This window comes from Cupressus sempervirens, chromosome 5 (genome assembly GCF_028749045.1).
Source record: "Cupressus sempervirens isolate cs-2001-9-10 chromosome 5, ASM2874904v1, whole genome shotgun sequence".
In the NCBI taxonomy this organism is placed as follows: Eukaryota; Viridiplantae; Streptophyta; class Pinopsida; order Cupressales; family Cupressaceae; genus Cupressus; species Cupressus sempervirens.
The window spans coordinates 769,426,355-769,446,653 of record NC_143122.1 but is presented as its reverse complement, the minus strand read 5'-3'; the positions used below and the strand labels follow the sequence as shown (position 1 = coordinate 769,446,653).

Genomic DNA, 20,299 nt, shown 5'->3' with positions numbered 1-20,299 from the left:
GAAGTCCCAAACCCCACCACCCTATCTTGATCTAAGAGATTCAAAGTTGTCAAATCCTTGTTAGGATAAACCACAGAAAGAAATAAAAAACTACATGCAAATATAACCAATAACAGAAAATAATAGAACACACAAAAAAAATGAACACAAGGCACCAAGATTTAACGTGGTTCACCCAATCCCTGGGCTACGTCCACCAAATAGCAAGTCTAATCTTATTACAATCCAGTGATTACAACCTGATTACAATCCGTAATCCCTTACAGCTCAATACCGCCGCAAGAACCAATTTCGCATCACAACATTATGAAAAATACCCAACCCTAAGCCCTTTTATACAAGTATTAAATCGCTTTAGGGTTATAACATGTTGGCCATATGTCAGCCATAATATGTCGGGTACTTTCCTGATCAGTCACCACAATCTAACAATCTCCCACTTGGAGACTGATTCTGTAGCAATACCACTACCACATGGGGCTCCCACTGGATCAAACCATCCTGGACTCTACTGTTCTTTTATTCATGTTCAGTCTAAAAGACCAACCAAAGCTGAAGAGGAGTTCAGCTTCTCCCTTGTTACAACCTTTGTCAACATATCTGCTGGATTGTCATTGGTATGTATCTTCTCCAGCTTTAATCTGTCCATCCTCCAAAACTGACCGAATGAAATGGTACCACAACTGTATGTATTTGGTCTTCGAATGCAGAGCTGAATTCTTAGCAAGATGAATGACACTCTGACTATCTGTGAACAAATAATTATCCTTTTGAGGATGTCCCAATTCTTCCAAGAAGAACTGAAGCCATATCATCTCCTTGGTTGCCTCTGTAGCAGCAACATACTCTGCCTCTGTAGTGGATAAAGCATTAATCTTCTGTAACCTAGAAACCCAGCTCACGGCTGCCCCACCAACAGTAAAGACATAACCTGTAGTACTCCGCCTGATATCAATTACCCCTGCCAAATCTGAGTCAACATAGCCCTGTAAATCAGTAGAGCCCCCAAAGTGTAAACACTTATTGGATGTCCCTCTCAAATATCTGAGAATCCACTTGACAACATTCCAATGCTCAAATCCTGGATGACTCATATACCTGCTAACGACTCCCACTGCATGTGCAATATCTAGCCTAGTGCATACCATAGCATACATCAAACTTCCTACAGCTGAAGCATAGGGTACCTTGGACATCTTATCCTCCTCTTCCTGTGTCTTGGGACACATCTCCTTAGTCAATTTCAAATGACCAGGTAAAGGTGTGCTGACAAATTTAGCATTCTCCATAGAGAAACATTGCAACACCTTCTCAACATAATCAACTTGAGATAGCGTCAATGTTCTGTTCTTCCTATCTCTGCAAATCTTCATACCAAGGATTTTTTTTGCTGCCCCCAAATCCTTCATAGCAAATGCATGTGCTAATTGGCGTTTCAGCCCCTTAATATGATCCATGTTAGACCTAGCTACAAGCATATCATCAACACATAAACATAAAATAATGTAGCTATCATCATCCAACCTCTTAAAATAAACACAGTAATCTGAATGACACCTATTATATCCATGCTCATGCATAAAATTGTCAAATTTCAGATACCATTGCTGAGGTGCTTGCTTCAAGCCATATAAACTTTTCTTCAATTTGCACACTAAGTTCTCCTTACCTTTGACCTCAAAACCCTGTGGCTGAGCCATATATATTTCTTCATCCAAATCACCATGAAGAAAGGATGTTTTAACATCCATCTGCTCTAAATGCAAATCTTCAGTAGCCACAAGACTTAAAACAGTATGAATAGAAGTCATTTTAACAATAGGAGAAAATATCTCATCAAAATCAATTCCCTTTTTCTGTGCAAATCCTTTTACAACTAACTTGGCCTTAAATCTTTTCTTACCACCTTCCTCTTCTTTCAACCTGTAAACCCATTTATTCTGTAAAGCCTTTTTACCTGCAGGCAACTTGCACAAATCCCATGTCTTATTTTTCAGCAAAGAGTCCATTTCATCTTTCATTGCAGACTCCCACTGAATCTTAGTATCCACCTGCATAGCTTCATCATAACTTTTAGGTTCACCAGCATCAGTAAGTAAAATAGAATACAAAGAGGGAGAAAACCTTTGTGGATGTCTAATTTGCCTTGTTGACCGTCTAACATTTACTGGTGTGTGTGATATTTGTTGTTGCAGTTGTTGCACATCATGAGGAATGGCTGGAACATCAGCTTTTGGAGTATCATCCAGCACTACATAATCATCTTCTTTTTTCTCATGTTGCTGCAACAGATCTTTGTACAACACTTTCTCATTGAATATGACATCCCGACTTCTAATAATTTTAAGATTTTCAAAATCCCAAAGCCTATAACCAAATTCATTAATGCCATATCCAACAAAGACACATTTCTTTGATTTAGCTTCTAGCTTGGTTCTATTTTCAAAGTCTATATGAGCAAAAGCTTCACAACCGAAGGTCTTGAGAAAAGAATAACTCACCTTCTTACCAGTCCATGCTTCCTCTGGAATACCACAACCCAAAGGAGTAGAGGGACCTCTATTAATCAAATATACTGCAGTATTGACAGCCTCCACCCACATGTGTAAGGGCAACCCAGCATGCAACCTCATGCTCCTTGCGCACTCCATTATAGTCCTGTTCATGCGTTCAACCACTCCATTTTCCTATGGAGTCCTTGGAACAGTTTTTTTGTCTACGAATACCATTAGTGGAGCAATAATCTTCAAATTCACGACTGCAATACTCACCACCATTATCAAATCTGAGACATTTTAATTTCTTACCAGTCTCATTTTCAACCAAGCATTTCCATTTCTTAAAAGTTTTTAATACATCAGATTTCTGTCTAAGGAAATAAACCCATACGTTTCTAGTTGCATCATCAATAAATGTAACATAATAATGAGAGCCACCAAGGGAAGATACCTGAGCCAGTCCCCATACATCTGTATGCACAAGCTCTAATTTCTCCTTTTTGTTTTCCTTCCCTGTCTTTACAAAACTCACTCTCTTTTGTTTTCCATACACACAACTTTCACAGAAATCCATATTCACACATTTTAGACCTGGTAAAACTTTCCTTGAATGAAGTACTTTCATACCTTTCTCACTCATGTGCCCAAGTCTATTGTGCCACAACGCTGTATCAGAATCTACAGCAGCTATTTGTTCTCCCTGCTCAACTGCAGTAATTGTTCCTGAATATTCATTTTTCTCTAAAACAATCAAAGTAGAAGGAACAATATGACCTATACAAAGATATAAGATGCCTACTTTCACACCTTTTGCTACTACAAGGGAACCTTTTGAAACCTTCCAATTTTTATCATTAAAAGTAACTACACAACCCTTATCACCGAGTTGCCCTGCTGAAATTAAATTTCTACTTAGTTTTGGAACATGTCTTACCTCATGTAGTAGCCAATGATTCCCATTCTGCAACTTAATCTTAATTTTTCCCTTTCCAACAATTTGACAAGGTTCATTATCCCCCAAATAAACAAGCCCAAAATCCCCTTGGACATAATCAATGAAATAACCTCTATGAGGTGTAGCAGGAAATGAAGCACCAGAATCTAAAACCCATGAATCATCAACACTCTCTAAAGACAGAAGCAAAGCATCCTCTTTGGATTTGTTACTTACCACATTTGCCTCCTTGTCTCCATCTAATTTATCTCCTTCATTTTTCTTTCGATTCCAGCAATCTTTCTTTTTGTGCCTTGGTTTCCCACAGTACCAGAAATCATTTGGTCCTCTCGATTGAGACCTCCTCCCCTTTGACTTTCCTCTTGATTTTCCACGATTTCCAGAGTTACTTCCTCTTTCAGTCGTTCTGCCCTTGCTTTGTGCATTTAAAGCACTTCCTGATGTTGATCCACCTGAGGATTTTCTACGAGTTTCCTCACTTAAAATAACACCGATCACATCATCATATTTTAGGGTACTAGATCCTGGAATAGAATTACTCACTGCCATTACCAAGCCATTCCAGCTTTCAGGCAAAGAACACAAAATCAAGAGAGCCCTAATTTCTTCATCAAAATTGATACCCACAGAAGATAATTGACTAGTAATAGTATTAAACTCATTTAAATGATCTGCAACAGATCCACCTTCTGCCATTTTCATATTAAATAAACGCTTCATGAGAAATACCTTATTTGAGCAGAGGGCTTTTCATATAGTGTCGCTAGGGTTTTCATCAAATCTTCTGTCGTCTTTGCTTTTGTAATATTAAATGCCACTGATGGTGCCAAGCATAACTGAATGCTTTCGAGTGCCTTTCTGTCCAAAAGATCCCATTTAGCCTCTGACATAGTTCCCTGATTCTTGGCTTTTCCTTCCAACGGCTTCCATAAATCCTTTTGCTATAAATAGTCTTCCATTTGCATATTCCATAACTAGAAGTTCTGCCCATTAAACCTATCAACTCTCAACTTACCCTCATCTGCCATCGCTCCCACTCAAATGTGAGACTCCCACTTAACCGTGAGACTTTCTTGCAGAGGATAACTGAAAGACAACCTTGCTCTGATACCACTTGTTAGGATAAACCATGGACAAAAATAAAAAACTACATGCAAATATAACCAATAACAGAAAATAATAGAACACACAAAAAAAAATGAACACAAGGCACCAAGATTTAACATGGTTCACCCAATCCCTGGGCTACGTCCACCAAACAACAAGTCTAATCTTATTACAATCTAGTGATTACAACCTGATTACAATCTGTAATCCCTTACAGCTCAGTACTGCTGCAAGAACCAATTTTGCATCACAACATTATGAAAAATACCCAACCCTAAGCCCTTTTATACAAGTATTAAACCGCTTTAGGTTTATGACATGTCAGCCATAATATGTCGGCTACTGCCCAAAAAAAAATTTTCGGGCCGATGCCCCGAACCCCACTATTTATGAAGTATGTACAGTACTTTCCTGATCAATCACCACAATCTAACAATCCTTTCATCTCAAGGTATGTCATACTTTAAAGAAGTTTCTATCTACGAAGTCATTGATCCTACTACCCTATCTTAATTTGAGATATTCAAAGTTGTCAAATCCTTCCATATCGGGGTTTGTCGTACTTCAAAAAAGTTGCTATTTGTGAAGTCCTTAAGCCTACTACCTCACTCCTGAGCCCCTAGGATGATTATTAATAGATAAGATTCAGTTTCTTGAGTCTTCATCCAATTATTTAGCTCATAAAATTTTGACCCAACACTAGTCATGCAATTAGTACATTTGCCAAACCAATTTGATACCCACAATGTTAATTAGCTTCTAGTCTTGCAATTGAGCATCACCACCACCTTTAAGCCTACACACTTTATCCCATACCAGTAATGGGATTGTTTGCTATTCCTTTGATCCATTCGATAGCAATTTGCACATCTTTTGTTGGATGCTCATAAGTACTTTCCCAAGAATCTTGAAGCATGTCATGGAATATAATGGAATGACAAATATTACTATTTTAAGCATGAGGATCCCACCTGCTAGTGTTAAAATGCTTTTCCAATTGACCAACTTAGAGTTGCATTTATCAACAAATTCCTTCCATAGGATTGCCTTGTTAGCGCCAACAAAAAGTGGCAAACAAAGGAAATCCCTTGGGAGATTTTAAATTTGAATCCTAAATAGTTTGGTGATTTTCTTTGAAGAGTCAATCTTAGTGTGAAAGATTTTGGATTTTTGCCAATTAATACATTAGCTTGTGGAATTGATGTAGGACTCCAAAACTTTCTTGATTATTCTTACTTCAAACATAGTTGCCACCCCAAATAGGAATGTGTCATCTTCAAATTGGGAGTGTAAGGTGGGTTCCACTCCCCTTGTGATCTCAATCTTGTTCCATGTGCCCACCATTTGTCTCTTAGTGATCATACCCAAAACTTCGATGAGGAGTATGAAAAGAAAAGGGGATGGGGGGGTTCCCACATCATAGTTGTTTAAATGTTGTAAAGAAGCCTTGTTTGCTTTTGTTAACTCAAGTAGATGCCTTGAAGGTGAAGCTTCTAATCTAGCTAATCAATTTATCTAAAAATCCAAATTTTGCTAGGACTTTTGTTAGTGTAGTTTTTATTTCCTAGTAGGTTATTTATTTTTCCTTGTATTGCTAGGTTTTTCCTACACTTTTAATAATCTTGCTTAGGTTAATAAAGCATGTCTTATTAGGTGAATGGTTGCAAGGTGTCACCTTCCTACATGTGAGCATCCATTAGCTATCTTGGGAAGATACTTTGCTATCTTTAGTCTAATAGATGGTTGCTCCTCATTGGTTGGTGTTGCCACCTCCTCCCTCTTCCTAGCCTATATAAGCATGCTACATGGCTTGTATTTGTATCTCTTGTTTTTGCATCCTCTTAATGCTATTTTACTTTTAGCATTTGCATTACTCTCTTGGAGACTTACTCTGTGTTGCTATTTTGATTTTGTATCATTTGCACTCATAGTTTAGATATTTATTCTTTGCACTAGTTTTTTGGGTTATTAATCTTTTTAGATTCTAACAACTTTGAGCACAAAGCCTCTATCTAACCTATTACATGCTTTTTGAATGTCAAGCTTCAATAACATCCTTTTATGCCTCCTAGTCCTAGCTATGTGGATAGATTCATGAGCTATGATGATTCCATCCACAATAATATGATTAGGAGTAAATCCCTCTATTCAATTGAAATTAGTTTGTCCTATATTTTCTTGAGCCTATTTGCTACTATCTTTATCATGACTTTGTAAACTATACTACAAAGCAAGATCAACTTGAAATCCTTGATGGACAATGATTAGGGGACTAGGGTATTATTGAAATCTTATAATACAAATCATTTCAACCAAGATTCTTACACCACTTTGAGTAGACCATCTTTCAACACCTCCCAAAAGTGCCAACAAAAGAATTGCTAAAACCTGTCTAGTCTGGGGGCTTTATTTCCACCCATATTGAACACAACAACTTTTAGTTCACTTAGAAAGACTGAATCATCAAGCATCATGTTGTCCTCTCTACTATTAAATTTGGTATTACTCCTAGGAAGTCTTCATATGTTCAATTCTAATTGGTGTCTTCCTACATCTAAAAGTCAAAGAAGAAATTGACTACTTGGTTTATCAGATTCATTGAACTATCCTTCAGTTGGATAGATAAGATCTTATTGATGTCATATCTAACCTTGGTTACACTATGAAGGTATTTAGTATTTCAATTACCTTCCCTTAGCCAAATTTCCCTTGATTTTTGCTTCCAATAAATTTCTTTCCTTATAATTTCTCCATATCTCTAAAGGAGGTCCTTTTGTATGAGGTAGTCAATTTTATCCATGCCTTTTGCCAAAAAATATTTGTTCAATACCTCCAATCGACCTTCCATAACAACCTTTTCCTCGAAGATGTTTTCAAAATGGGTTTTGTTCCAAGATTTGAGGTTTCTTTTTTATGAAAATTATTTTTTTAAAGAATTGGAAGGAGAATCTCCCTTGAACCTTAGGGGAAAATTGCCACTTCTAAGAGATAAGATAAGATAAGATAAGATAAGATAATGTTATTAATGTCCAACAAAAGACCACAATGAGGGTCTATGAGACTAGAAGCTTACATCAAGAAAATAGCAGACAAACAGAGCACCAAACAGTGACCACAAAAGAACAAGAACAATAAACAAAGAAGAAGAAGAAAGTAGGATACATCACATGAAATATTAGGTATCCATCCTTCAAGAGAAAAAGTCTAACATCAACTTATTAGTGCAACTACTAAAGGCCCTATGATGAAGCTGAGTGCTATGAGAGGAGTGTCCTTAGGGTCTCACATATCTAGAATGGCCCATATTAGGGAGACTGTATGGATGCTTCACACCCTAAGCTAGAGTTAAGGGTGAGAAGAAGGTCATAATAAGTTGTTTCTAGGCTTGACTCCTGGGAAATGAAAGCTGCAAAGTATAATCATGAAGCGACAAGGACTCATAGAGATAAAGCACAATGCAATGTTGATCAATGTACCTAAAAAAATTTGAGAGGGATATGCAATCTCTAAATAGATAGTAAAATATCCCTCTAATCTCATAGTATATGGGGCATTTGAAAATAAACTAAGTCTTAGATTTTGCCTCGTCTAAGGTACAAAGTGTGCACACCTAATCCTCTCTAGCAATATGGTGATCCACCTGGATCTGGAGTCTGTGTGAGCCCACCCTGAAGGAGCCAAGGGAGATATGTAGGGCATGTGTCTAGTATCTATGTAAGTACTTAGGGCAAACAATAATCCCATCCCAAATATCTAAGAAGTGCTCGGTGTAGAAAGCCATCCTCAAACGTAGTCCCCCTAGGGGATCCACCTAGGTCTATATGATATACTACTTGTAGATGTCAAGTCTAACATGCCCATTCAACTCCTATCGGGAGAGGAGTAGATGAGCAAGAGCATCTAATGAGAACTAGTATGGAGGGAGATGGTCGATGTCAATCCCAATTGAACTTAGTAGGATAGTAGCCTGAGCATACCCATAATGGGTTCTAGCAGCTAGATTGGAGTTTGCAATAGTAACTAAGGAATAGTAGGCTAAGTAAGGGTATCTATGTTGGCCTTTAACCAAGTTTGCAAAACCACAAAGATGGCGAAGAAACCAAATCAGTCATAAATGGCTTCAAACCTAAATGGGTGAGCTCCAAACTCAGCCAAAATAATACTGTAGGGGGTAGATATGTGACATTTGATAATCTGATGGAGGAGCATAGTCTAGGTATGTTCAATAATGGCCTAATCTAAATCTAAAAGGGAAGGACCCCAAACCACCACACCATACAACACTGTGGGTATTACTAAGGAATCTAGGAGGGATAGCTTAGACGATGTATCCCGAAAGTGGTGTTTGAAGTACTATCTCTCGAGCATGACAAGCACACCCAATCCTTTATGATCTAAGGCTGAATGGCTAGTGTCAAGCTGAAATAAAATCTAGAAAACTTAACCCCAAGGTATGTGTAAGATGATATAATCTCAACTACCTAACCCTAGAAATGAAAATTGAGATGTGAGTTCTTCAAACCATTGAAGACCATAACACGAGTCTTCTCAAGGTTCATGACCAATTGTCTCATGTCACAAAAGATGCAAGTCTATCCCAAATCCTTTGAAGTCCTTTAGGAGAAGAGGCAAGAAGAACCACATCATCAACAAAGAGAAGGATGGAGTTCAATACCTAGTGTAGATGACAACTATCACCTGGAAGTGAGGAGTCACTGAGAAAAGCCTCAAGCTCATCAATTTAGATCCCAAATAAGGTGGGTGAGAGAGGGCATCCTTGCTTCACCCCAATGGTGCTCTAGATAGGGTTAGAGAAGCCCTCTATGGTCCTGAGTCTACCAATCATAGTCTCATATAACCTCATGATAGCCGTCAGTAAGATCTCAGAAATACCAATATCTATTAGTATCTAAAAAAGGGCTGCTCTAGGGATGGAATTAAAAGCCTTATGAAAATCCACAAAACAACAATAGACTTTCTTTGAATGGTATGAAGCCTTCTCAATAATAGCTCATAGTGTAAAGATATGATCCATGGTTTGGTAGTCTACCTTGAATCCTGCTTGACCCTTAGCCCTACAATTCCTTCTATCAATCTCATTGGATAAAATAGTATTCAATGTTGTAGCATAAATTTTGACAAATGTATGCACAATCATTATGGTCCTATAGTTTCTAAGACTAGAAGAGAGAAATTCATTGAAGCCCTACTCTTGCAAACACATCTTCTCCATATTGAAAGGGAATCTCATCCTTTTGTATCACTAGGGACACTAAAAAGTGATCTGAGCTTGCAATTCTTAGATATAATTATTCAATTGTGTGTTGTCTTTAATGTTACACAAATATCATATCAGTTGGCAAATAGAGTCTACTGAGCTTGGTTGGTCAGCAAAGCAAATTCTAGAGTTGACCGAGCATTCATGGAAATTACTCTATGGAAATAGTACCGAGCTCACTCGAGTGTCGAAGGATTCTATGGTAGAAGTCAATGGTAACCAAGCTTACAAGGTTAGCAAAGGAAAGACGGTGTTTACCGTGTTCACTTAGTCTCCAAAAAGATTTTGAAGAGTTCGCTATGTTAACCAAGCTTTAGTTGGTTAACACTAGATATTAGTTCTAGAATAGGGTCTACTGAGCAGGGTCAGCCAATGAAGGATTTCATTGTTTTGGAAAATAAACTTGTTTTATGTAATAAAATTAGCTAACTGAGGTAATGATTATTGATAAATGTAACTTGTAAATGAGCTGACTTGACAATTTGTAAGGTATAAATAAAAGGTCAAGTTGTGAATTCTAAAGTGTAATGAGTGAGCATACAAGTATGTTGATTGTGTGAAGAGGAAAGTGTGAGTGAATTTTGAAGAAGGATCAGATATCCTTGAGGAGTAGTAAAGTTGTATTTGATTAGAAGAGGATCTAGTAAAGCAAAATAGAGATCTGTATCAACAATTTTGTTGCATCTCATTCAAGCCAAGTCATTGTTACTTTCTCATCATTGTAGCAGTGATTGCTAAATCTCTTAATAGAGTTGGTTTAATAGTCATTTTGTAAATCCTCTAACAAGGTAAAAATTCTATTCAATTGTTCCAAAGTCCTCTGGCAAGGCCACTCCTAACAGTGTAATCAAATCCTTTAACAAGGTCACACCTAATAGTGTCTTTTGTAACCTTCGACAGGGTTGGCTCCTAATAGGGCTCACTTTAGAAGAGTGAAAATCAATAGCTAGTTACATGGTGGTTTTTCCCATATTGGGTTTCCATGTTAAATCTGGTGTCTCATGTGTTCATGTTATTTCCTTTATGCATGTATGTTAATCACTATGAATGTTTAAGTCTTGTTAAAATAACATACACTACATCTACTTAGTTACAACATTTTTCTGTGTGGTTATTGAGTGATAGTAGTAACTAGTTTTACAAGACATCTAAGGGGCCTATGGATTTTTTTTGTGGTAACTAATTCACCCCCCCTAGTTACTCCATCTATATTTTCAAACAATTGGTATTAGAGTTTTTGGTGCTTATAGGAAGGATTTCAAGGATCTAAGGTAAAGATTAGGATGTCTTACAAGAGGGAAATTCTAAGGCTTAACAGAGATAACTTTTCAGCATGGTAAGGTCTCATGAGACTCCATCTAGCTTCCATTGGAGATACAGGATTGAAATATCTTGATGAAGAATATACAACTCCTGCTAGTACATTATTTGTCAATGACATTGCTAAGAAGAAGACTCATAACACCATGATGATAGACATTGCACCAGACCTAAGCTATGAAGAATTTAATGATATCAAGGACTGCAAAACTTCCTTTGCTATGTGCAACAAGTTGAAAGATTTCTATGGAGGTGATGACAATGTGAGGAGAGCCAAAGCAGAAAGTCTAAGAGGACAATTTTATCAGATTAGGATGAGAGAGGATGAGAACATTGCTAAATATGTTGAAAGAGTCAAAGCAAGCATTAGTTCAATCAAGGCTTCTAGAGGAGATATCAAAGAGGAAACAACTATAAGTAAAGTTCTTAGAACATTGCTTCTCATTTATGCAATTAGAGTTTATGCAATTCATGAAAGAAGATGTGAAGCAAATCATAAGATAAATTTAGAGGCCATAGTAGGAAGATTGATTACATTTGAGCTAGATAACTATGATAACTATGGTCCAGCTTTCAAGAACATTGAATTAGCATTTGAAGCCAAGCTTTCACTCAACAAAAAGGATAAAAAGATAAAGGATTCTTAGTCAAAAAGTGAAGAAGAATCAAAAGAGAGTTCTGAAAGTGATCTTGAGGTGGTCGAAGCTCTACTTGCAAGGAAATATTCTATAGGCAAAGGAAAATACAAAGGCAAGGTTTCTCTAATCTATTTTTCATGTGAAGAAATTTGTCATATTGCTGCTAGGTGTCCAAACAAGAAAAACAAGGATGAGAAGAAAGGTTACAAGTGTAATGGCAAGAAATACTTCAAATCATTCAAGAAAAATAGTAAGAAAACATGTTTAATGGCTAAGGATTCTAAAGATTCTGATAATAGTGAAGATGAAATTGTTTACATTGCTATGAAAGATGAATTTGATAATGATGAGGAAGATAAGATGGCACTTATCTCTCATGTAAGAAAAAATGATATATGGATCATAAACAGTGGTTGTTCTCATCATATGACTAGTGAAAAAATAAAGTTTGAACATTTTGAAGACTATGATGGTGGTAGTGTGAGCTTTGTTAATAATGAACCTTGTTGCATAAAAGGAAGGGGAAGAATCTCACTAACCAAAAGGCTTGTATGTGATAATGCCTATTGGGTTGAAGGACTAAAACACAATCTGTTGAGTGTGGCATAGCTAATCAATATTGGATTCAAGGTGGAATTCATGCATGGAAAGGAAAGACTACTGGATGGCAAAGGAAAGTTGATTGGATCAAGCATACAAACAAAAGGTAACTTGTTCTATCTTGAACTTGGTGAATGTTCATGTTTTATTGCTCAAGTTGAAGAAAGTTGGTTATGGCATAGAAGGTTATGTCATGTGAATTTTGATAACCTGGTGAAAATAAGCAAATTCAAGAAAGTAAGAGGCATTTCTAGTATAAAGAAACTTGATGTTGGTCTATGCAAGAATTGTCAGAATGGTAAGATGGAAGAAGACTAGCTTTAAAAGTAAAAACCATTAGTCTAAAGAAATTTTGGATATTGTGCATATTGATTTGTGTGGACCTATTGGAATTGAGAGCTATACTAGAGAAAAGTTCTTCATTCTTTTTGTTGATGACTACTCTAGAATGATGATTGTCATGTATCTGAGAGAGAAGTCAAATGCATTTGAGAAGTTCAAATGGTATTTGGCCAAAGTAGAGAAGGAAATAGGGAAAAGGTTAAAATGCTTGAGATCAGACAAAGGTGGTGAGTTCATCTCCCATGAATTCAATAACTTCTACATTGAAAGATGAATCAAAAGATAGGTATCAGCCCCTAGAACTCTCGAGCAGAATGGAATAGTTGAAAGGAGGAATAGATCTATCATGGATTGTGCAAGAACTCTAATGATTGAAAAGAACATTGCTATCAAATACTAGAAGGAAGCTATTAGCACTATAGTTCATACCTTGAACCAAGTATAGTTGAAGAAGGACTCATTCAAAACCCCCTATGAGTTATGGTATGGCTATAAACCCAATGTAAGTTACCTAAAAAATATTTGGAAGCAAATGTTATATTTTGAAAGAATCTAGAAAAGGAAAATTTGATGTGAAGGGTGTTGAAGGCATATTTTTGAGATATTCTTGCAAGAGTAAGGGATATAGATGTTTGAATTTGTCTACTCACAAAATCATAGAAAGTGCACATGTGAAAGTTGATGAGTTTGTAGAAAGAACTGAAGAAGAAAGCAAAAAGAAATCAGAAGATTACAAGAGATTTTTTTTCATTGAACATAATACAGTGCTAGATACATTTGTCAATCAGAAAACTTCTACTACCAAGTCTTCAATCACTGAGTTACAAGAAGTTCAAACTGAGTTGTAGGAACCTGAGTCACATTTATATGCTACTAAGCCAATGCCTACCGAGCCAAAGCAACCAAAACTTGAAGTTGAAGTTCAAGAGGATGACAATGCAATTCATTCAAAAGGAAAGGAAACTCTATTGGCCAAGTATGTTAGGAGAAACCATGCACCAGATCAGATTATTAGAGACAAATTTGAAGGTACTATGACAAGAAGTAAGCTAAAAGGTACTTGTTTACTTATTGATTTTGAACCTAAAAATGTCAAAGATGCATTGGAAAATAAAAGTTGGATTGAGGCTATGAACACAGAGATAGAGTAAATAGAGAAGAACAAGACATAGACTCTTATACCTAGGCCTAAAGATAAAAATGTGATTGGAACTAAGTGGGTATTCAGAAATAAGTTGAATGAAGATGGTAAGGTATCAAGAAACAAAGCTAGATTGGTATGTAAAGGCTACTCTCAAGAAGAAGGAATAGACTATGGAGAGACTTTTGCTCCTGGTTCAAGACTGGAAGGTGCCAAGACCTTACTTGCATATGTTGTAGACAAAGGATTTAAGATATATCAGATGGATGTCAAATCTGCATTTCTCAATGGTATTCTAGATGAAGAAGTCTACATTGAGCAACCTAAAGGTTTTGTTGATCTAGACAAAAAAAGACATGGTCTGCAAATTACATAAAGCATTGTATGGTCTAAAACAAGCCCTTAGAGTATGGTATGAAAGATTGTGTAACTATCTTATTCAGATTGGTTTTCAAAGAACTAATGATAACAATAGCTTGTACATCAAGGAAGGACCAAATAACAAGATTGTTTTGGCAGAAATATTTGTGAATGATACTTTGTTTATAGGAAATGATGATCTATGCAAAGAATTTTTAGAACAAATGAACAAAGAATTTGAGATGTCTGTGTTTGGTGAGATTAAATTCTTTGTTTGTCTTCAAATTTAGGAGAGCAAGAATGGTATCTATATTACTCAGTCTAAATATATCAAGGAGATACTCAAGAAGTTTGGTATGAAAGATTGTAAACCAGTTGGAACTCCCTTGTGTATTGGACTAAATCTTACCAAGGATGATGAACCAAAAGAGGTAGATCAAACCTTATATAGATCAATGATTGGAAAATTGTAGTTTGTAGTTCATACAAGGCTTGATATTACTCTTGCAGTTGGTATAGTAGCAAGATTTTCAGCAAAATCCAGAGAAAATCACATGATGGCAATCAAGAGGATCTTGAGATACTTGAAAGGCACTGAAGATTATGGATTGTGGTACAAATTTGGAGGTAATCTATACTTGAAAGTGTTTACTAATGCTAATTGGGTAGGAAACATTGATGACATAAAAAGTACAAGTGGTGGAGTTTTCTTTCTTGGAAAGAGGTTGGTTTCTTGGACTAGTAAAAAGAAAAATTGTACATCCCAATCTATAGCAGAAGTAGAGTATGTTGTTGCAGTAGTAAACTGTTCTAATATTGTTTGGTTCAAACAATTGTTGGAAGGTATGAAGGTTGAGATCAAAGAAGTTTTGTGATAATATAAATGCAATTAACATATCAAAGAATCTAGTGATGCATTTCAAAACCAAGCATATTGTAATAAAATATCACTTTGTCAGAGAATTGGTGTAGGATAAGGAGATTAGATTGGAGGGTGAACCCACAATAGTGGGTTACACTTTTTTGGAGGAAGAAATTCCTCCAAAAAAGCGTGGACCCGAAAAATTAACCGTAGAGTTTTGATAGAAACTTATTTTAAAAGTTTTGATCGAAAATAATTACTTTTGATAGAAAGTAACTCTTGATCGAAACTAATTGCTCTGAAAAGTTTCGATCGAAACTTAAGCCAAGTTTTGATCGAAACTTGGAACGCGGGTTTCTTCGTGGGTTTTAAAGTTTCGATCGAAACTTAAGTCAAGTTTCGACCGAAACTTTAAAACCCGCTAGCATAAATAGGGGCACGACCGGATTCTCTCCTCATTATTTTGATCGAAATTTGGAGAGAGACCGGCATCCGCCTTATCGACCGTCTGAAAAAGGTATGAAACATTTGTTTTTCCCTTTTTCTATTGTTTTAGTTAAAATTTATATGTTTTTTTGTATATTTTATTATTTTTTATATATGTTTCTTTGTATATTTTATTTTACTATTCATGCTTAAGCCTCTAATGTCATTGTGAATCTCTAAATGCACAAATAAGATTTTTTTAAAGATAAATTTTCATCTATATTAGATCTAAATATATAATATTATCTTTTAATTTAAAGTTTATTTAAAAATTTATTATTTTAGATGTTTTGAAATGTATTTAATTTATGTATTTATTACAATGTTGAATGATTAGATTAGATGTAAATTCATTGTTTAAGTTACATGTAATTTTACAAATAAATATAATTTTGACTTAGAACCATATAACCTCGACCTAAATTCATTATTTAAACTATAATCTCGACCTAACCATATAGTTATGTACAATAAAACCCTAAACATATATAACTAAGTACTTAATCACATAACAACTCGCCAAGGGATCCAAACAAAAAACTTCTAATACTATTTAAAATGATTTTACTTAAATTGCATTGTACTTTGTTTCATGGATAAAAAATGGATGATGTAAACTATTTTATAAATGTATATTCTTTCAGCCTTTCATACCCTGTGACATGTATAGTGGATGATTGTGCATTTTGAATTAATTTGCCAAGTGGCATTCAGAACAAATGTATATAAATTATTTAAATGGATTGAACTGAAGTACTTAATATTATTTCATGTGGATGTGTTATTTATTTTACTTTTAGTACTTATAATTATTTAAAAATGAAATGTAAATGTGCTCATTAAGGAATTTGCAATCTCTTATGTTTTTTATAATTGTAAATTATTGTATGTATGTTATTGTTTGCTTAGTAAAACTTTTGATTAGTTCTTTGGATCCCATGGCTAGGCCTCATTTAGAATTAACTATAATGTCAGTTTGTAAATTGAATTTAAAAATAATCTAAGTATATAATTAACTATATAATTCAATCACATGTCTTAACTTGAGTCCAAATCCTAAATTAAATACATATATAAGAATGTCTAAATTAATTTGCATCTAGGTAAGAATATAACATACATATACATACATAAGAGCATATAACTTAGAATGTGTATGACCTAAACAATACATGTTACAACCTTTAATTAATAAAAGTTAATTATAAGAACATAACTTGATTAAATAATATACAAGTTACATAAAAAAATGTACATCATATAATCTAATGTTCATGTAAATATTAAATATATTTAACTTAAATTTTAACTCTTAAGTTCCTTAATGCTAAATAGTAGCCCTAAATTATACTAAACCTGGTCATAATCCTAACTGCAAAACCCTAATCATAAATTATAACCCCTAATATTAGATGCACACTTGAAACCATAAAACTTTCCTAAATCTCAATTTGAACCGTAGGTCTAAATGATAAACCCCAACATTAAATAGTAAATCATATTAATACTTGATCGTAACTTTAATTATATAAATTTATTAAAACTATGTGTTAAAACCATAATAAATTTTTTTATTGCTAATACAAATCCTAACCCTCAGAACCATACTTCTAGTTCAACATGATGTAAACCCATACCCTAACCCTCTAACCATACTTCTAGCAATGATCATGTACAAACCTATAACCTAACCTATAACCTATAATCATAAATGTTAAACCATGACCCTAAATTATACTAAACCCTAGAATCAAGATGTATGTACACTAAGATCCTAAAATTTGTTAAATTTAAATGCTAAACTCTAATTCTAAAAGCTAGCTAGATATAAACTAATTTTAAGTACTAAAGCATTATTCTAACCCTAATCATAAATTATGGTAAGTTCCCTTATACTAGATGATAAGCCCCAACCCTTATCCTAAATTATAAGCCCTAATCATAATCCTAGATCCATAAATTTAAACCCTGATGTACAAACCATAACCCTAAAAATAATACTAATACCAATGTCAACCCATATCCTAACCCTATAAATAATACTAATAGAAATGTAAACCCAATGTACCCTAACCCTAGAATCATAACTATAACCCTAAATCCTAAATGCTAAAGCCTACTTTACTAACCTTAATTGATAGACTATAATTTCTACTCAGGTACTTGGTCTCCGACCACATGATCCTAACCCTTTAATCATGGTCTCAATCCTAAATCATAGCCCTAACCATAATCTTAACTCTAACCCTAAACCTAAAACTAAAATTTAATTATCCAAACCCTAACCCTAACCTCAAGATCTTAAAATTTAATTTCTAAACCCTTATATTATAAATGATAATTTACCCTAAATCATAAGACTATATATATAATCCATGCATATCATATCAAAAGAATCATATAGAAATGTCATTTATGACATGTCCATCATATCAAAATATCAAAAAATGAGTGATATCAAAGCATTATATCTTAATATTTAACACTAAAATAAACTAACCCTTGGGTCAACCCTAAACCAAATTGAATATATCAAACTAGATTGAAAGGTAACACTGGCCCTTAACTAATTAATATTATACTTATAAACCAAATTGAATTAAACCATGATCATAAACAGGTAATTATATATCCCAAGTTAATAGTAGAAACCTTGAATTTAACCTTAAATCCTTTCCCCAACCATTAACAAAATTGAACTGTTACCCTAAGATTGAATTGAAACGTTAATTCAATTTATTAACTCTTGTCCTAATTGAAACCTAAGCATGTAAACCTAATCAAATAGTACAAACCAAATTGAACCCTAATCCTAAAACTAATTAAACATTGATATCAAGGTCTCAAAATGATACATCACATTATACCTATGTACACAAATAGATCTATATATGCATATGTGTCATGATATGTATATTTGTACATATCATGTGCACGTGTATATATATGCACAAGTATGCATGTATATATACACATGTGTATGATAGATCTATATGTGCAAATATACATATCATGTACATGTATATACACATATATCTATATATACATATATATGCACACATATGTCTAAAACCTTTGAACATTCAATCTAACTTAGATAGAAATATAACTTGCACACATGTAGTTCTTAAAAGGTCCTTGAGTTACAAACATTATATATATAACAACATGTGTGTTTTAAAATTTAGTTTTCTTTTAAGGTATATGCTCATTTAAGTTTTAGGACTTTTATATATATGTAGACATGTACGTGCATGTTTAATTTTATTAAAACAATTTAGATACAAGTTTTTTAATTTTTTCAAATTGTACATACATATATGTTAATATAAATTTCAAGTTTATTAAATGTCATACATTTTAATTTAAATTTTCAGGTTTAGACATTATACACGCACCTACATACATTGACATGGCTGATCAACAGCCTTCTATCCCCCCCGAGCAGCTTGTCCCCTTCAAGCAGCCTATACCTAGGCCCGAGCAGCCTATCCTGGGCCCTAAGCAGCAACCTATACTTGGACCCGAGCAGCCTATCCCCCCTAAGTAGCATCATGTCCCCCGTGATCAGCTACCTATCCCACCTTAGGAGCTCTATGATTGCACTAAGCACGAGATTCATAGACTTCAGGAATCCCTGACTAGTGGCACATGTTCCAGTGTTTATAGTGGTACATGCTAGACTATCTTACGCAGCTTGACATTTATTCAAGATGAGATTCATGGTGTTGCCCCATATTCTGCACATACTATATAGGTTGTCCTTGATAGTAAGAGACGAGAGGTCTCCTCTGGTCTTTCACTCCAGGAGGTGCAGGGCTTGGTGCCCAAAGATGTCCTGAAGAGGGAATGTTTCCCTCATTATCTTTCACAAAAGTATGTGAAGGGGTATTCTCCCCTTAAGTGTACAAATCCACAAATGGCTGCATTGATATACCCATGCTTCCTTGCTGCCCATGGTCCTGCACCTGATGATAGTCCTGCACCTGATGATCTATAGTTTTTTTTATCTAGATGATTTTTTGTAGACTTTCATCCACAGAGACATTCATATATATTAGATAGACACTTTATATACACACATGATGCATGTTATATTTATATTTGATTTGATATAGATGTACCTGGATTTGCATGTCTACATGTGTGCACGCTATTTATATTTGATATTATCTTCTGATAGATCTCTAGATAGATACATGTTTTTGTTATTTGTTCTCGAGATGATTGATACATGTTGCTTTATGTTGTGGAATCTAATGTACATACTAGATCTAGATCTAGTATATTATAAATTGTTTCTATCTAAGATATGTAAGTAATTTATTTAGATATGTACGTGCATATTTAATATATTGATTATATATATATATATATATATATATATATATATATATATATATATATATATATATATATATATATATATATATATATATATATATATATATATATATATAAATAGTTCATGTAATTTAAATGTTTGGTAATATATCACATGTATTAAATGTTAAAGTATCAGGTAATTAGTTGTACATAATTCCTAACTTGAGTAAATCTATAGAACTCATCCCTTTTATTTGTACACATATCCTAGAATTTTATCCCCTTAAGCCCAATGTTCTAAAATTCAAGTCCAACTTAAAACATGTACATGTTCAAAATTTAGTTTAAACAAATTGTGATTTGAACTTGAAAGCTCACATGTCAAG

The 20,299-nt window shown here is 34.5% G+C and overlaps 1 long non-coding RNA gene across 1 annotated transcript in view; it reads left to right on the top strand.

The window, feature by feature from the left end:
* The window catches only part of LOC149558179 (uncharacterized), a 52,445-nt gene extending 32,779 nt beyond the window's left edge, over positions 1-19,666 (top strand). Inside the window, exon 3 of the long non-coding RNA XR_016352442.1 lies at positions 18,965-19,666. This is a non-coding gene — a long non-coding RNA (uncharacterized LOC149558179). The remainder of the gene's footprint in view (positions 1-18,964) is intronic.
* Positions 19,667-20,299: the final 633 nt, after the last annotated feature.